The sequence below is a fragment of the Peromyscus maniculatus genome, chromosome 1, assembly GCF_049852395.1.
Source record: "Peromyscus maniculatus bairdii isolate BWxNUB_F1_BW_parent chromosome 1, HU_Pman_BW_mat_3.1, whole genome shotgun sequence".
NCBI classification, from domain to species: domain Eukaryota; kingdom Metazoa; phylum Chordata; class Mammalia; order Rodentia; family Cricetidae; genus Peromyscus; species Peromyscus maniculatus.
The window spans coordinates 39,384,327-39,400,492 of NC_134852.1; positions in this window are offsets into that span (position 1 = coordinate 39,384,327).

The window sequence follows — 16,166 nt, forward strand, 5'->3', positions numbered from 1 at the left end:
TGGATTAATGTCAGGGTCTTCAATTCGATTCAATTGGTCCGTATGTCGGTTTTTATACCAGTACCAAGCTGTTTTTATTACTATAGCTCTATAGTAGAGTTTGAGGTCAGGGATGGTGATGCCTCCAAGGGTTGCTTTATCGTATAGGATTCTTTTAGCTATTATTTGTTTTTCCATATAAAGTTGAGTATTTTTCTTTCCAAGTCTGTGAAGAATTGTGTTGGGATTTTGATGGGGATTGCATTGAATCTGTAGATTGCTTTTGGTAAGATTGCCATTTTTACTATGTTAATCCTACCTATCCATGAGCATCGGAGATCCTTCCATTTTCTGATATCTTCTTCAATTTCTTTCTTTAGAGATTTAAAGTTCTTATCAAAAAGGTCCTTCACTTGTTTAGTTAGTGTTATCCCAAGTTATTTTATATTATTTGTGGCTATTGTAAAGGGTGATGTTTCTCTGACTTCTTTCTCAGCCCTTTTATCATTTGTGTATAGGAGGGCTACTGATTTTTTTGAGTTGATCTTGTATCCTGCCACTTTACTGAAGGAGTTTATCAGCTGTAGGAGTTCCCTGGTAGAGTTTTCGGGGTCACTTATGTATACTATCATATCATCTGCAAATAGTGAAAGTTTGACTTCTTCCTTGCCAATTTGTATCCCTTTGATCTCTTTTTGTTGTCTTATTGCTCTAGCTAGAACTTCTAGTACTATATTGAATAAATATGGGGAGAGTGGACAGCTTTGTCTTGTTCCTGAATTTAGTGGTATCACTTTGAGTTTCTCTCCATTTAATTTGATGTTTGCTGATGGCTTGCTATAAATTATTATGTTTAGAAATGTTCCTTGTATTCCTGATCTTTCTAAGACCTTTATCATGAAGGGGTGTTGGATTTTGTCAAAGGCCTTTTCAGCATCTAAGGAGATGATCATGTGGTTTTTTTTCTTTCAATTTTTTTATATGGTGTATTACATTGACTGATTTTTGTATGTTGAACCATCCTTGCATCCCTGGGATGAATCCTACTTGGTCGTGATGGATGATTGTTTTGATGTATTCTTGGATTCGGTTTGCCAATATTTTGTTGAGTATTTTTGCATCAATGTTCATGAGGGGGATTGGTCTGTAGTTCTCTTTCTTTGTTGCATCTTTGTGTGGTTTGGGTATCAGGGTAATTGTAGCCTCATAAAAAGAGTTCGGTAGTGTTCCTTCTGTTTCTATTATGTGGAACACTTTGAACGGATTGGTATTAGTTCTTCTTTGAAAGTCTGGTAGAATTCTGCACTGAAACCATCTGGTCCTGGGCTTTTTTTGGTTGGGAGACTTTTGATGACTGTTTCTATTTCTTTAGGGGTTATTGTTCTATTTAAATGGTTTATCTGGTCTTGATTTAATTTTGGTATGTGTTATTTATCCAGAAAATTGTCCATTTCTTCCTGGTTTTCCATTTTTGTGGAGTACAGGTTTTTGAAGTATGAGCTGATGATTCTCTGGATTTCCTCGTTGTCTGATGTTATGTCTTTCTTTTCATTTCTGATTTTGTGAATTTGGGTACTCTCTCTTTGCCTTTTGGTTAATTTGGCTAGGGGTTTGTCTATCTTGTTGATTTTTTCAAAGAGCCAACTCTTTGTTTCATTGATTTTTTTGTATTGTTCTCTTGTTTTCTATTTCATTGATCTCAGCCCTCAATTTGATTATTTCCTGGCATCTATTTCTCCTGAGTGAGTTTGTTTCTTTTTGTTCTAGTGCTTTCAGTTGTGCTGTTAATTCATTGGTATGGGATTGCTCCATCTTCTTCATGTGTGCATTTAGAGCTATGAATTTTCCTCTTAGCACTGCTTTCATAGTGTCCCATAATTTTGGGTATGTTGTACTTTCATTTTCATTGAATTCTAGGAAGTCTTTAATTTCTTTCTTTATTTCTTCCTTGACCCATTGATGTTTCAGGTGGGCATTATTCAGTTTCCATGAGTTTGTGGGTTTTCTACAATTTTTGTTGTTGTTGAGGTCTAACTTTAAGGCATGGTGGTCTGATAAGATACAGGAGGTTATTCCAATTTTTTTTTTAGTATCTGTTGAGATTTGTTTTGTGGCCAAGCATGTGGTCAATTTTTGAGAAGGTTCCATGGGGTGCTGAGAAGAAGGTATATTTTTTTGTGTTAGGATGGAATATTCTGTTAGATATCTATTAGGTCCATTTGAGTCATAACATCTGTTAGGTCCTTTATTTCTTTGTTAAGGTTCAGTCTGGTAGATCTATCTTTTGGTGAGAGTGGTGTGTTAAAATCTCCCACTACTAATGTGTGGGGTTTGATGTGCGTTTTAAACTTTAGTAGTGTTTCTTTTATGAATGTGGGTGCTTTTGTATTTGGAGCATAAATGTTTAGAATCGAGACTTCATCTTGGTGGATTTTTCCCGTGATAAATATGTAATGTCCATCCTGATCTCTTTTGATTGATTTTAGTTTGAAGTCTATTTTATTAGATATTAGGATAGCTACACCAGCTTGTTTCTTAGGTCCATTTGCTTGGAAAGCCTTTTCCCAGCCCTCTACTCGGAGGTAGTGTCTGTCTTTGAAGTTAAGGTGTGTTCCTTGTATGCAGTAGATGGATGGGTCCTGTTTTCTTATCCATTCTGTTAGCCTGTGTCTTTTTATAGGTGAGTTGAGACCATTGATATTGATGGATATTAATGACTAGTGATTGTTAATTCCTGTTATTTTTTGTGGTTGTGTTGGTTGTCCTTCTGTGGTGTATGTTGGTGTAGGATTATCTATTGCTTGATTTTTCATGGATGTGTTTAGCTTCTTTGGGTTGGATTTTCCCTTCTAGTGCTTTCTGTAGGGCTGGGTTTGTAGACAGGTATTGATTAAATCTGGTTTTATCCTGGAATATTTTGTTTACTCCGCCCTATGGTGATTGAGAGTTTTGCTGGGTATAATAGTCTGGGTTGGCATCCATGGTCTCTTAGTGTCTGCATGAGGTTTGTCCATGATCTTCTAGCTTTCATAGTCTCTATTGAGTAGTCTGGTGTTATTCTGATGGGTTTATCTTTATATGTTACTTGGTCTTTTTCCTTTGTGACTCTTAATATTTTTTCTTTGTTCTGTATGTTTAGTGTTTTGATTATAATGTGGCAAGGGGACTTTTTTTTTTGGATCCAGTGTATTCAGTGTTCTGTAAGCTTCTTGTATCTTCATAGGTATTTCTTTCTTTAGGTTAGGAAAGTTTTCTTTGTTGAATATATTTTCTGTGCCTTTGAGTTGGTATTCTTCTCCTTCTTCTATCCCTATTATTCTTAGGTTTGGTCTTTTCATGGTGTCCCAAATTTCCTGGACGTTTTGTGTTATGACTTTTTTGTCTTTAATGTTTTCATTGACTGACGCATCCTTTTTCTCTATCGTGTCTTCAGTGTCAGAGATTCTCTGTTCCATCGCTTGCATCGGTTGGTTTTTCTTGTTTCAGTAGTTCCTGTTCGTTTAGTCAGGATTTCTATTTCCAGCATTCCCTCAGCATGTGTTTTCTTAATTGTTTCAAATTCATTTTTCAGATCTTGGAATGTTTCTTTCATCTGTTTAATTGCTTTTTCTTGGCTTTCTTTGATTTCTTCCCATTTTTTTGTTCGTTTTTTCTTCCATTTCTTTAAGGGAGTTTTTTATTTCCTCTTTAATGGAGTTTTTCATTTCCTCTTTAAGGAAAGTTTTTATTTCCTCTTTGAGGGAATGTTTTATTTCTTCTTTAAGGGCCTCTATCATCTTCTTAAAGTCATTTTTAGGGTTGATTTCTTCTGTTTCTTCTGTCTTGGTATGTTCACATCTTGCAGGTGTAGAATCACTAAGTTCTGATGTTGCCATATATGTCTTTATGTTGTTGCCTCTATTTTTACACTGGCATCTACTCATCTCTTCCTCTGAGCAGTGCAAGTGGTGTCTGTGTCTGAGAGTGCCTCTCTTGTTCTAATTTTTAGTCTTGGTTTAGTAGGGGTTCTTGGTTAAATTTGTGCTATTGGGCTATTTCTTCAGGGGCAGCTGATTTCAGTCGGTGAAGTATATACTTATGATTCTGGTGATCTGGTTTGGTGGCTGGGTAGCGCCTTCTTCTGTGTTCCCAGGTCACACTTTGTTCATTTGTCAACTCCTCAGCTGATCTTGTTTATTCAGACTTCAAACTGTAGGCATCTGAATCCTCTCCCAGATGGGTTTCAGCTGAGCGGGGTAGTCTCACCAACACCTCCAAGTTGTTGGGTTCCACAGGATCAGTAGCTGGGCCCTGGGTTGTCCTCAGACAGAGTGTTCAGATTTGTTCTGGTTCCGTCCCACAGAGATAGCTTCTTCCCCAGGTGTTGGGGTTAGAGGCATCCCTGTTCCAAATTGCGTCTGCTTGTCTCCGTCCCTGGGCCTGTCTACCTCTGCAGTCCGCTGCCAGGCCTGTATGTCCCTGTCAGCTGCCACTGGGTCTGTCTGCCTCTGCAGGCTACCACCGGGCCTGTATGTCTCTGCCAGCTGCCGCTGGGCCTGTATGTCTCTGCCGGCTGCCGCTGCAGGCCTAACTACCGCTGCTTGTCACTGCTGCCGGGCCCGTCTACCTCTGCAGGCCGCCACCGGGCCTGTATGTCTCTGCCAGTTGCCGCCGGGCCTGAATGTCCCTGTTGGCCATTTCCGCCAGGCCCGTCTACCTCCGCGGGCCTGTGCCACAGGCCTACCTGCATCTGCCTGTCTCCACCGCTGGGCCTGTCTACCTGTTTTTAGTTTTTATGGTGTGATTAGAGATATTTTAAAGAAAACAGAGGGAGTCGAACATGTTTCACATTTATTAGCCCTTGTGGAGGAGTTTCTCTTAGACTCCCCCTGCCTGATGCCCGATAATGAGTCTGGAGCTGCGGTGGCCACTTTGCCAAAAACTGAAAGTAAAACAAGAACGGCCGCTTCTCCCCTGATGGCGACTCTTGCTCTTGGGAGCAGAGGAGCCCTTCTGTATAGAAGCTTAATAAATCCTCCTGCTATTGCATCAACTGGACTGGAGTCTGGGATCTTGGGGCACCCACTTGAGACCCTAAACTTTGGGGTCCAACATTGGAGGTTCCACCAAGATTGGGGTGCCCCCCGGAACCCCACTCTGCCAGTTGGAGGTAAACACGAGCTCGATCTATGTTTTATGTTATTGTGTCTTGTCTTTTGTCTGGTTGATTTGGCATTTGTATTTGGTGCCTGCAGAAGTGTGCAGGACTTGTGTCTGGGTCTTATGTGGGAGAGCATACGTGCTCAACGGTCCCTGGGTCCCCACTCTGGAGGTCTCCTCCGGAATGATCTGAAGAAGGAGATGAGTCTCTCCTTCCCTGGGGGAGGGAGGCTGTTCACAGCAGCCTCTCCCATTTTAATTTGAATTTGTAATTTGTACTTTTGTAGCTGAATCAAGTATCGCGTGGACTGTGTCTGTCCTTGTCTTCTTTGTGTTTGTTTGTTTGTTTTTTTGGAGTCTGTCTTTTGCCTCCACCTTTCTCTCTCCATATGGGGCAACAACTAACTACCCCCCTAAGTTTGACTTCAGATAACTGGAAGGATATCCTCGATTAGGCTCGCAATTCCTCTCTGGAAGTCAAGAAAAAGAAATGGATCACCTTCTGTTCCTCAGAATGGCTGGCCTTTGGGGTCAGCTGGCTGGGGGATGAGACTTTTAACACTGACATCATTTCAAAGGTGAAGGCTCAGATCTTTGACCAAGGACCACACCAGCACCCAAACCAAGTGCCTTATATTTCGGTCTGGGAAAGTTTAGCTAGAGACCCACCTGTCTGGGTGAAGCTGTTTCTCACTGCTTCACCTGCCCCAGCACCAGACCTCCCCCTCTCCCTTCTCAAACTACCTTATACCTTTACCCTCAGCTTCACAGCCTTCAGCTCAGGCTGCTCCTCAACCGTTTCCCAGCTCTCCTACTTCCTCCCTTTACCCCCTTAAGGAAATCCAACATGAATCTAAAGAAAAGAGACCCCCAGTCCTTCCAGAGGACCAGGGAGACTAATGATAAAATCACACCACCACCCCCTTGCGCCGATCTGCCCACCAGCGCAGGAAAAAAAATCCTCCAAAATGGCTCCGGACACTGGCTAGGCAGCCTGTGAGCAATGGAGCAGAGCAGAGCTGGCAGGAGTCAGCTGGAGCCTTGAGGAGCTCAGAATGTGGGGGCTGGTGGAGATATAACTGCCCTTCCAGGATCACAGCTGACAGGTCTGTGGGCCCATTCGGGGCATTGAATCTCCCATGCTGTTGGACGGGACTCCCAAGTCCTTCCCTGGTAGCTAAAACCTGATCAGAATCTGGCTCCAAGAATGGAATGTCACTCCTATATGAGGTTAAACTACAGTTTCTTGTCTGAGGTACAGTACAGATGCAAATTTAGATTTCTAGATTACTGAGAAAAATCACAAGAAAGACTTTGATATAAAAGGTTATAGAAGGCCAGTAAACTGTTATGGTTTCTTATGCCTGCAAATACTGAATTTAAAAGTTAATTCTGGTTGGTTTTCATCTTAAAAATGGCTAATGATTCTGCAAACTGTTTAGGTGTATATATGAACAGGTATGTGACTTGAAAATGTAAGCAAGCTTTAACTGTATGTATGTATATATGTATGTATGTATATATGTATGTATGTATGTAACTTGGATCCAACTGTGTATATGTATGCAAGTAATTATTGCTTTTAAAAATATATGTAACACCTAAGTACTTATGTTTTTACCAAGTGTTCAACAAGAAGTTTCTAGAAAATTTAAATAGACAACAACATATTTTTAATAAATAATATATTTGATAAATATTAAAGCTACACATCAATGCTTTTACACAGGAATATACCTTGCTCTGACAGCTAAACTTTGTAATTTAAGATTTACCCATGTAAAATGATAATGATTTTAAAGACATAAAAGGATCATAGGAAACAGCTGAGGTTTGCAAATATATGGCAGGACTAAAGTTTCAAAAAGAGTCTGGTGGACCTTAGCAGTTTTAAAATTGCCAATGTCAGGTGATGATCACCGAAAGCACCAGCCATAATAAAATAGAACAGACAGACTATGTATGTGCTGCCAAAGGTAGCGTCAAAGAAATCATCCAACCCTCAGAATGAAAGAACCAAAAAGATTATAAATGAGTCCCAGATATTAAACTTTGGGATTGTTTGTACTCTGGAGCTTGGTTTTACTTTATGCCATGTTTTCTCCCCCTTAAAGTACATTTGTAAGATCTTAATCTTTTAGAAACAGTTTTTATAGTTAAAAACCAATGACTTAAAAATGTTTCTCCTTACGCAAGGTACATTCAGGCTTAAGAATGTTGTCTAGCCTCCTTGTATTTGCTAAGTTTGTTAAGCTTAAGTTATTTGGATAAGCTGTTACATATATATGTCTTATATTGATATTTTGTTTTGGCCTCTTTACTGAACCTGTATTTGATGCTAGAGGAAGCTTCAACTTAAAAGCATTGTTTTTAGTAGTCAGTCATGAATAATCAAATTTCTTTTTAATTGTAGTCAGGATAAATAAGTACTGATATAATATTACAGAAATAAGTTTACTCATTTATTCAGTCCCTTGTATATGTTTTCAGGGTTGAGCTTGAAACAAATATTTAGAAACAGAGTTTGTCTATTCACACATCTGGACAGCCCTTATGCTTCAGAGATCTGCAGAATATGGCATTTAAATGTTGATCTAAAAGTTTATTTTATCAGTCAGGCTTCCAGATCCTAGCAGTGACACAAGGTCTCTGACAAGAATACGTATGAGGCACCACTATGCCTCTGCCTGGATTATGACAATGCTGACCACAGGGCAAGATGCCCCAGTGCAATGCCTGCTGCCAGGACCTAACCCAGACTGTGCATCAAAGGATCAAAAGAGTCATAAAAACCTAGACCCACTTCACAGAGGTCGAAAGGACCCCAGATAAATATTCCTAAAGATGGTATTTTTCCTCTCTCCTGGTCTTGGGACTACTGCTTTTTCCATTACTAAGGGTATGGACCTAAGAGTTCCAAATAAATTCATAAATTTTAACTTCTGTTTCTAGCTTAAATATGTCTCAACATATTTCTACTTGGCTGGCAGACACCTCTAAGTTTCAGTTGCTGACTCCACTGCTCCAGATGACTGTGGGTTCCGGACATGCTAAAGGCTAACGTGGACCAGCCCAGCTAACATGATTCTTCTCTGTCCCTATGGGGTCAGGCAGCTACATGCTACTGACAAATGCCCCCTTCCCAGTCTTTGACCAGCTTTTCAGCCTTTTGGGGGAGAGGCCCTGATAGTGGCGCCCCAATGCCAGCTCGAAGAAGTTCCAGAAGAGAGTACATCGTCCCATTTTCCTTGTTCAGAAAAGGCTGAAATGCTGGGTCAAAAGAAAACTCCCTGACATAGAAACAATATGGCTAATTATACATGGACTATGCATGGCCATTACAGGCCATGAGTTACTAAAATCGGCCATGAGTTACTAAATGTAATACCATAATTCTAAGATTAAAATTTGCCAAAAGGAAAGTGGGGGAATGAAAAATTCTATCCCTTCAGGCTTACACCCCCAAGCCTCAGGAAAAGAGAAACTTCAAGCACCCGGAAATGAGAAACTAAAATTCTAGTTCCAAGGGCAACCTGACTCAGGCACTACTCAATCACCCCTGCCAAAATGTAACAATGTAAAGTGATTTCTGTAATGAGATGTGCTCAACTGTGACTGGGATAGTTGCAGATGTTCCAGGAAGGACCACCATGACTTTTATGTAAACTCCACTCCAGCCTTGATACCCCCCCTCCTGGAGGTTTCAGGGAAAATGTACCTGTTGACGTAACTGTACCCCTCTGTGATCACTCTGTACCAAGACCATGATCTTGTCAAACAAAATTGTATGGGAATTGTAACCTTATGGGTTTTGTGGGTTTTTCCTTTATAAACCTTTATGGGGCTGCAGTAAAATGCGGCTCTTGCTTTAGGAGCAGGGTTTGCCCTTCTATATAGAAGCTTTAATAAATCCCCTTGGCTTTCTACCCTGATCCCCACCCTCCTGGCCCCCCTGATTATTTTCCTTCTCCTCCTCACCTTTGGTCCTTGGCCTTTTCAACGGCTAACACAATTCATTAAAAATCAGATCGATTCAGCTCTATCAAAAACCGTTTCAGTACACTACTATCTGTGGTAGAATTCTAATTGTACTGAAATGTGATTTTGATTGTATGTTAATAAATAAAGTTGCCTGGGGGTCAGAGCTATTAGAGCCATAGAAAGAGCATGGCGGTGGTGGCACACACCTTTAATCCCATAGATCTCTGTGTGTTCAGGGATACAGCCAGCATTGGAGACATATGCCTTTAAGACCTAGAGGGCTGTACATACAGACAGTGACGAGGCAGTCACGTGTTTGGGTTTACAACCAATGAGAAGGCAGAATGACTTTGAAACGACTGACACACAAGGAAATAGCTCTCTTTTGGGAAGCTGGGACACAGCAGGAGGAAGGGTGAGATTTTAGCTCTGAGCTCTGACCTCTTGGTTTTCTCTTTTACATTGTTTCTGTGTTTCTTATTTAATAAGACTGTTGGTTACATCAACATCTGGCGCCCAATGTGACAAGAATCCATTAAAAACCACTTGGCTTGGAGGCAGGTCCGCTCTCCCACAAGGGCGGCAGGCCGGGCAGTCGGCTTCCTAGTCCGAGCGGCGGCCCCCTAGTCCGGGGGGTTGGCTTCCTAGCTCGGGCCTAGGTCTGCTTGGCCTCAGGCTGGACTAACTGAGCTGCTTGCTTAAAGCCTGCTTGCTTAAAGCCGGTACTACAAACAACTCAGACCTGCCCTGCAGAACAGGACCCTGCCTATAAAGCCAATGCACATGGTCATGGTTGGAGCTTAAGGAAGCCAGACCCAAGCCTTGACTCGGCACAAGAGGGAACACGTGGCTGTATTTAAGCTTTAGCTGGCTATGCTTTCTTGTGCGTTCTCTCTCTCTCTCTGGATTTACACATCGGACACTAGGTGGCTGTTTTGAAAATCCCCTCGGATTTCTACTGTTCTATGCAGATTTGGTAAGTCATAACATATCAGATATTTTAAAGGAAACTATCTAAAAGAGAATTTTTTCCACATTAAAAAGAAAATGAGTTTTATGTGTACATTGGAAGAAAATTGGGTTTTGTTTGAAATTTTAGGCAGTCTGACAATGGAACAACTATATGAGAAGATTAATGTTGATCGAATTATGCAGTTTATTACCATGCTTATCCTCATTTTACTATTTAAAAGATAGTCAATTTAAGTGCCAGGATGACAGCTTTAGAACAACTTGTTAAACCTGTAAAAATTCAGACAGAAGAAATTAACAGCGAAGTTGTTTCAAGTTTGGATCATAAGGTTATATAAAGAAAGCCTGTTTTCACACAGTCACCCTTAATTTATCCTGTAACTGTACAGCAGATGCCTGATCAAATGGCTACACAAAATATTTGGGCTCCAATTGAAATGTTGAATTTAAAAAGGTTTAAGGAGGCAATAGTATCTTATGGCATGCATTACCCGTATGTAAAGCAAATGTTAAACTCTTAGTCAACATATAATAGGATTGTACCACAGGACTGGCGGGACCTTGCACAAGGTGTTCTGGAACCCAGCCAGAGACTTCAGTTTCTGACCTGGTTTAAGGATGAAGCTAAAAACATAGAAAAACAATGGAGGGACAAAGGAATACAAGTTTGCCAGGATCTGCTTATTGGAGAAGGCCAATACGCTTCAGTACAAACACAATGTTTATATGATGTCCAAACCCTAATTTTATGTCGAACGGCAGCCTTGAATGCATGGGACAGAGTTGAGGAACCAGCAAAAAAATCTGAGTTATTTACAAAGGTGATGCAAGGCCCAAAAGAGTCTTTTACAGATTTTTTTTTTACAAAGACTGGCTTCAGCAGTAAGAGAATGGTCTCAGATTCAGAAGCTAGTAAGGCAATAATTGAATCTTTGGCCTTTGAGAATGTGAATGCAGCATGCAAAAGAATAATCAGGCCATTTAGGGCAAGATCTGCACCTTTGGAAGATTGGATTAGAGACACAGTTGATGTTGAAGCTGATGAGCATGGTGATATGTGGATAGGAGAAGCAATTTCAAAAGGTTTGAGAAATGTTAGATGTTTTGGATGTGGAAAGCAAGGACAATAGCCAAATTAATTAAGGGACTATTCTGTTACTAATCTCAACTCTTTGATTCTATTCTGATTCTTTAAACTCTTCTTAAAGTATGAATTTTATATCAAAATTTACAAGATTAATATATATAGATATATATAGATAGATATTTATACATTTTAAACTTTGTTAAGATATGAATGGTCACATAGAGTACTAACTAATTCTAGAAAAAAAAGGCTTCAATTACCTGCATATATATGTCTTTGTGTTCAAGTCTCTTATCAGTTTTCTGCAGGAAATCACGGCCAGGCCTAACATCAACTGATGTCTCCAGAAAGAAGATGGGGCCCCACAACAACAACAATTCCACGTGGACAATAATATCATTAAGCTGACAAACATCATACACAGATCAGCTTTGAATTACAAGGTGCTCAGAGCAATTTTGAGATGACTAGCTGAGATGATCCAGTCTCAAAGACTACTTGAATAACGACTTGAGATAAACCCTGAACTTTGGTATTATACACAGACTGGATAATGAAGGATATAGTTACCTCTCCTAGAATTTGAAAATTAACCTAAAATTTTTCTTTCAGGATAAAGAAAACTTCTCCCATACCCAGCAGGAAGCAATTTTAAGAATACGACGCCCACATTCCCAAAGAGGTGGTGTGGGGTGGGTGGTTTTTTGGTCTTTTTAATGGGTTTTGGGTCTGGGATAATTTTCAGTGTTTAGGGGGGTTTGTTACAAGTTATTGTCAAGGGTTAGGAAAAAAGGCTAAGCAAAGGAGATTAGATTTAAAGTTCTTATTAAAAAAAGAAAGAAGAAAGAAAAGAAAAAGACAATTACTAGTTTTAAATACTTTACATTGGATTGGATTGTTTTATATTGTAAACATATTTGAAATTGATATTGTTAGAAAATGCTATATGTATATTTCTAATTGTATTTATACCATTCATTTAACAATGTAATGCAATTTTCTGATCCTTGAATATTATTATTGCCAACTATTAGGATATAAAGAAATGAAAGTTAGTAGTTAGACATTATCATAGAACTTGTAGTCATATTAGATATGTTTTAAAAATTGAGCAGAGATGTTTTAGACAGGTCATCTTCAAACCCTTCAGAGATCTACAGAATATGGCATTTAAAATATTTTAATAACTTAGAAAATTTTTCTTTTTTGAGACATGTCGGCTCCTGGCAGTACCAATCTACTTCAGAGAAAATATGGGCATTGAAGAAACTGCATATGGAGTCAACTTTCATTGTGGCGAAAATTAGCCACTGGACAACAAAGTATCCTTGAATCAACAGGACAAAATGGACAGACAGAACACGAAACAAAGGAATACTGATTCTTGCCAAACAAGTGTGGTTATGGCTTTATCAAAAGGCATCTTCTGAGGCCAGGACAATATGGCCCCATCCCTGAAGTGGCCTTCACAATCTGGAAAAGGTACAGTGCCCTTTTCTTTGAAGGCAGCTGAACAGGGAGTGGGCCAATGGCTTCTGATGTGCAATGGAACAGCAACTGAAAGCTCACGCCTCTCGAAAGTAGACTGGCATTTAATAGAGGGATGTGGAGAAGAAGGGGATGCTGAGATGAAGTCATATATACACCGCCAAGAAGAATGGACAGCTGAACTCAAAAACTGTCAACAATTTCCAGAATATAAAATCCTGAATCATGACAGGACACTAGTGGAATTCAGGTGTTTCTAGTACATGGACTGCTCTCACCCAATGTGAGGTTGAACTGTTGACCTGTGTACATCCTACTTCACAAATGAGTCTGTCAGATATGCTAAGCCTATAGGATGAAGATGATGCCCCAACACTGCGGAGAAACCTCAGGTGACTGCCTAGGCAGCTGGCTGTTTCTGTCAACTCACACATTTTTTGAAAATTTCTTGCATGCACTTCCTGTTTTTATTTTTGTTAGCTAATATTATTTCCTTCTTGGGTCTCTGAGGGAGTTGAAGTTTAGTTAGTTATGGTTGAAAAGTAGTTAGTTATAGTTGAAAATTAATTAGGATAGAAAGTGCATTAGATACATCTTGGATTTACCAAAATAGGACAGATAATGGAATTATTTTCTCTGATTTGTCAAATACCTGTTTAGGTATTCATTACTTGTATATATTGTGTATAGTTATTGTACTTTTGTATATAGTTTTTCTTTTGTTAGTTATAACCTTTTGCTTATTTTCTTTTTATTAAAATAGAAAAGGGGAAATGTGTTAGTATTCTAATTGTACTGAAATGTGATTTTGATTGTATGTTAATAAATAAAGTTGCCGGGGTCAGAGCTATTAGAGCCATAGAAAGAGCATAGCGGTGGTGGCACACGCCTTTAATCCCATAGATCTCTGTGTGTTCAGGGATACAGCCAGCATTGGTGACATATGCCTTTAAGACCTAGAGGGCTGTACATACAGACAGTGACGAGGCAGTCACGTGTTTGGGTTTACAACCAATGAGAAGGCAGAATGACTTTGAAACGACTGACACACAAGGAAATAGCTCTCTTTCAGGAAGCTGGGACACAGCAGGAGGAAGGGTGAGATTTTAGCTCTGAGCTCTGACCTCTTGGCTTTCTCTTTTACATTGTTTGTGCTTCTTATTTAATAAGATGGTTGGTTACATCAACAACCATCAGTTAGAAACTCGAGATCAAACTATCGAAACAGGTGAAAGGCTCAGGTTCAGCGTCCTATGAACCTAAAAACCCCTTACAACTAAAGGCTAGAGGGTACTCAATGACGGGATTAGTATGGGGCCTGTGCTTGGAGCACAACGTACAGAGGTTGTCAGAGACCAGCTCAACATGGCAGGTTGCCAGACAAGGGATGCCCCCCCATATAGCCTAAGACAGGGGCCCTCTCGATTTAGAAACAAAGTCTGCTTTGGGCATTTTAAAGAAAGAAGGGGGAATTGTTGGGAACCAAAAAATGGATGACTGCGAATAGACCTCGCTTGCTTGGATGATCTGGCATGACTACACCCTTGACAAACATAACTAACTTAAAAAAAAAAAACTCATTCCTGGAAAAAAAAACACAAAATGTACTTTTAGAATAACTTCCTGAAACATGTTCAGGTTGGTTGGTTGTACAAACTTTGGACCAAAGAGACTTCACCCTGATCCTATTCTTCAGAAATTTTCCATCACCCCCCTTCCCCTATTCACTTCTCCTATCCCCCAGTAAATATAAGCCTGCCTTCCCTTGCAATAAACGAGACCATGACACGACTTAGACTGACTCTATTTTTCTTTATGCACCTGGTCTCCTTTCTCTCTCGCCCACATTGGTCTTTCAGGAGGTGCCTCCTTGGGTCCTACCTAATAACCTTGCCTGCTGGACAGGACACGGTAGAATAGTGTAGCATGGCTTTCTGTTCAAAAATCAAGTGAACATCCCTTTGTTATGGATGATCAGATGGGTGGAGTACTTTGAAAGTAATTGAGGAGATAGATGCAGTGATAGACAGGTCTGTGGCTGTGAAGCTTAACTGTACATAGTAGAAGGAGCCATGGAGGTTCATGAAAACTTGACTTGTCATTCTAGACATTACTTGAATTTGAACACCAGGCCCATTGGAAAATGGTCTTTCTTGATGCTAGAGAATAGAAATGGAGAGTTAACTGAAAGTAGGGGGCTTCCAAGTATTGCTTCCACAGGAAACACCAATAAGTTGGTGGATATAATGTGAAGTATTCTACCCTCTCTCTATTTCAGTATGGAGGCACTTTAAACACCAACCCACAGTCTGTCACATATCCCTTCTATACTATTCCAAGGAAATGAACATGTTACTGCATTGCGCATCAATATACATGGCAGCTTTTTTCAGGAATATCTATATTACCTGATCTTGCTGACCAATAACAGAGCAATGGATAAGGAATATGTGATGTCTACACACAACAAAACCATTTCAGCTAAAGTGATGAGTGTAGTCAAGGTGAGTGCAGGAGAGTTCTTGTAACACGGGATAATCATTTTATACCATATGTATCCAGTCCCAGACAAATATCTCCCGATGCTGTCTCGCTATATGGATGGGAGATTACACACACCTACATGTTCCATTCCTGACACTGAAGGCAATGCTGTTGAGCATATGAACAATGCCTAAGATTTTGGTGAGACTTAAGGAATGGGTAGGCCTTGGTCACAAAGTTACTGGGCTCAGTGTACAATATATAGTTTTAAAAAATCCTGTTCAGTGAATAGTACAATGACAAATAATGACATTGAGGATTCAATACAGGTACAGCATTGTGTGAAATGCTTTAATATCAAAAGTGCTTCCTGAGTTTCTTTAATAAGGATTATTTTACAAGACCTTTAATTTGAATACATAAAGTTTAAAATAAAAATACCAAGATTAGAAGATATCCATCCAAATGTGTTTACACTGCTCCTAAGGTATAAGATGAACACAATAGTCTGATGGCAGTGGTCAAAGCTGTCACTAAGCCACACACAGAGAATGATAAAACCAGAGGCCTCCCTAAGCCATTGCTTTCCATCATTCTGCTGTACTCAAATTTGTCCCTGTGAGGATCATTGCATTCACGTAGTAGGATCTTTCATGCTGGGTTTATTAATATTTTTTAGGTGAGTTAGACTGGACTTAGCTCTTGTTAGAATGAACAATGTTGGACATAAACCATAGTTGGGAGTTAGATATTGTGAAGAAAGTTGCACCATGAGTCTCTATGGAGAGGGTGAATAAAATTTCTGAGATTCCCCACTCCTTAGAAGTAGAAAAGCAATCATAACTTTACTACAAAAGTTGAAAATACCCAGGATAGAATGAGCACACCTCATATAAGGTCAGTGCTTCAAGGGCATTGTGACAAGTACAGCCTAAAACTGAAACAAGACAGATTGTCGGGAAAAAATGAATCTAAGTTAGGTTGCATTTGTAAAAACATGTGGCTTAGTCTCTTTGGAGTTTAGGTATGTACCAAA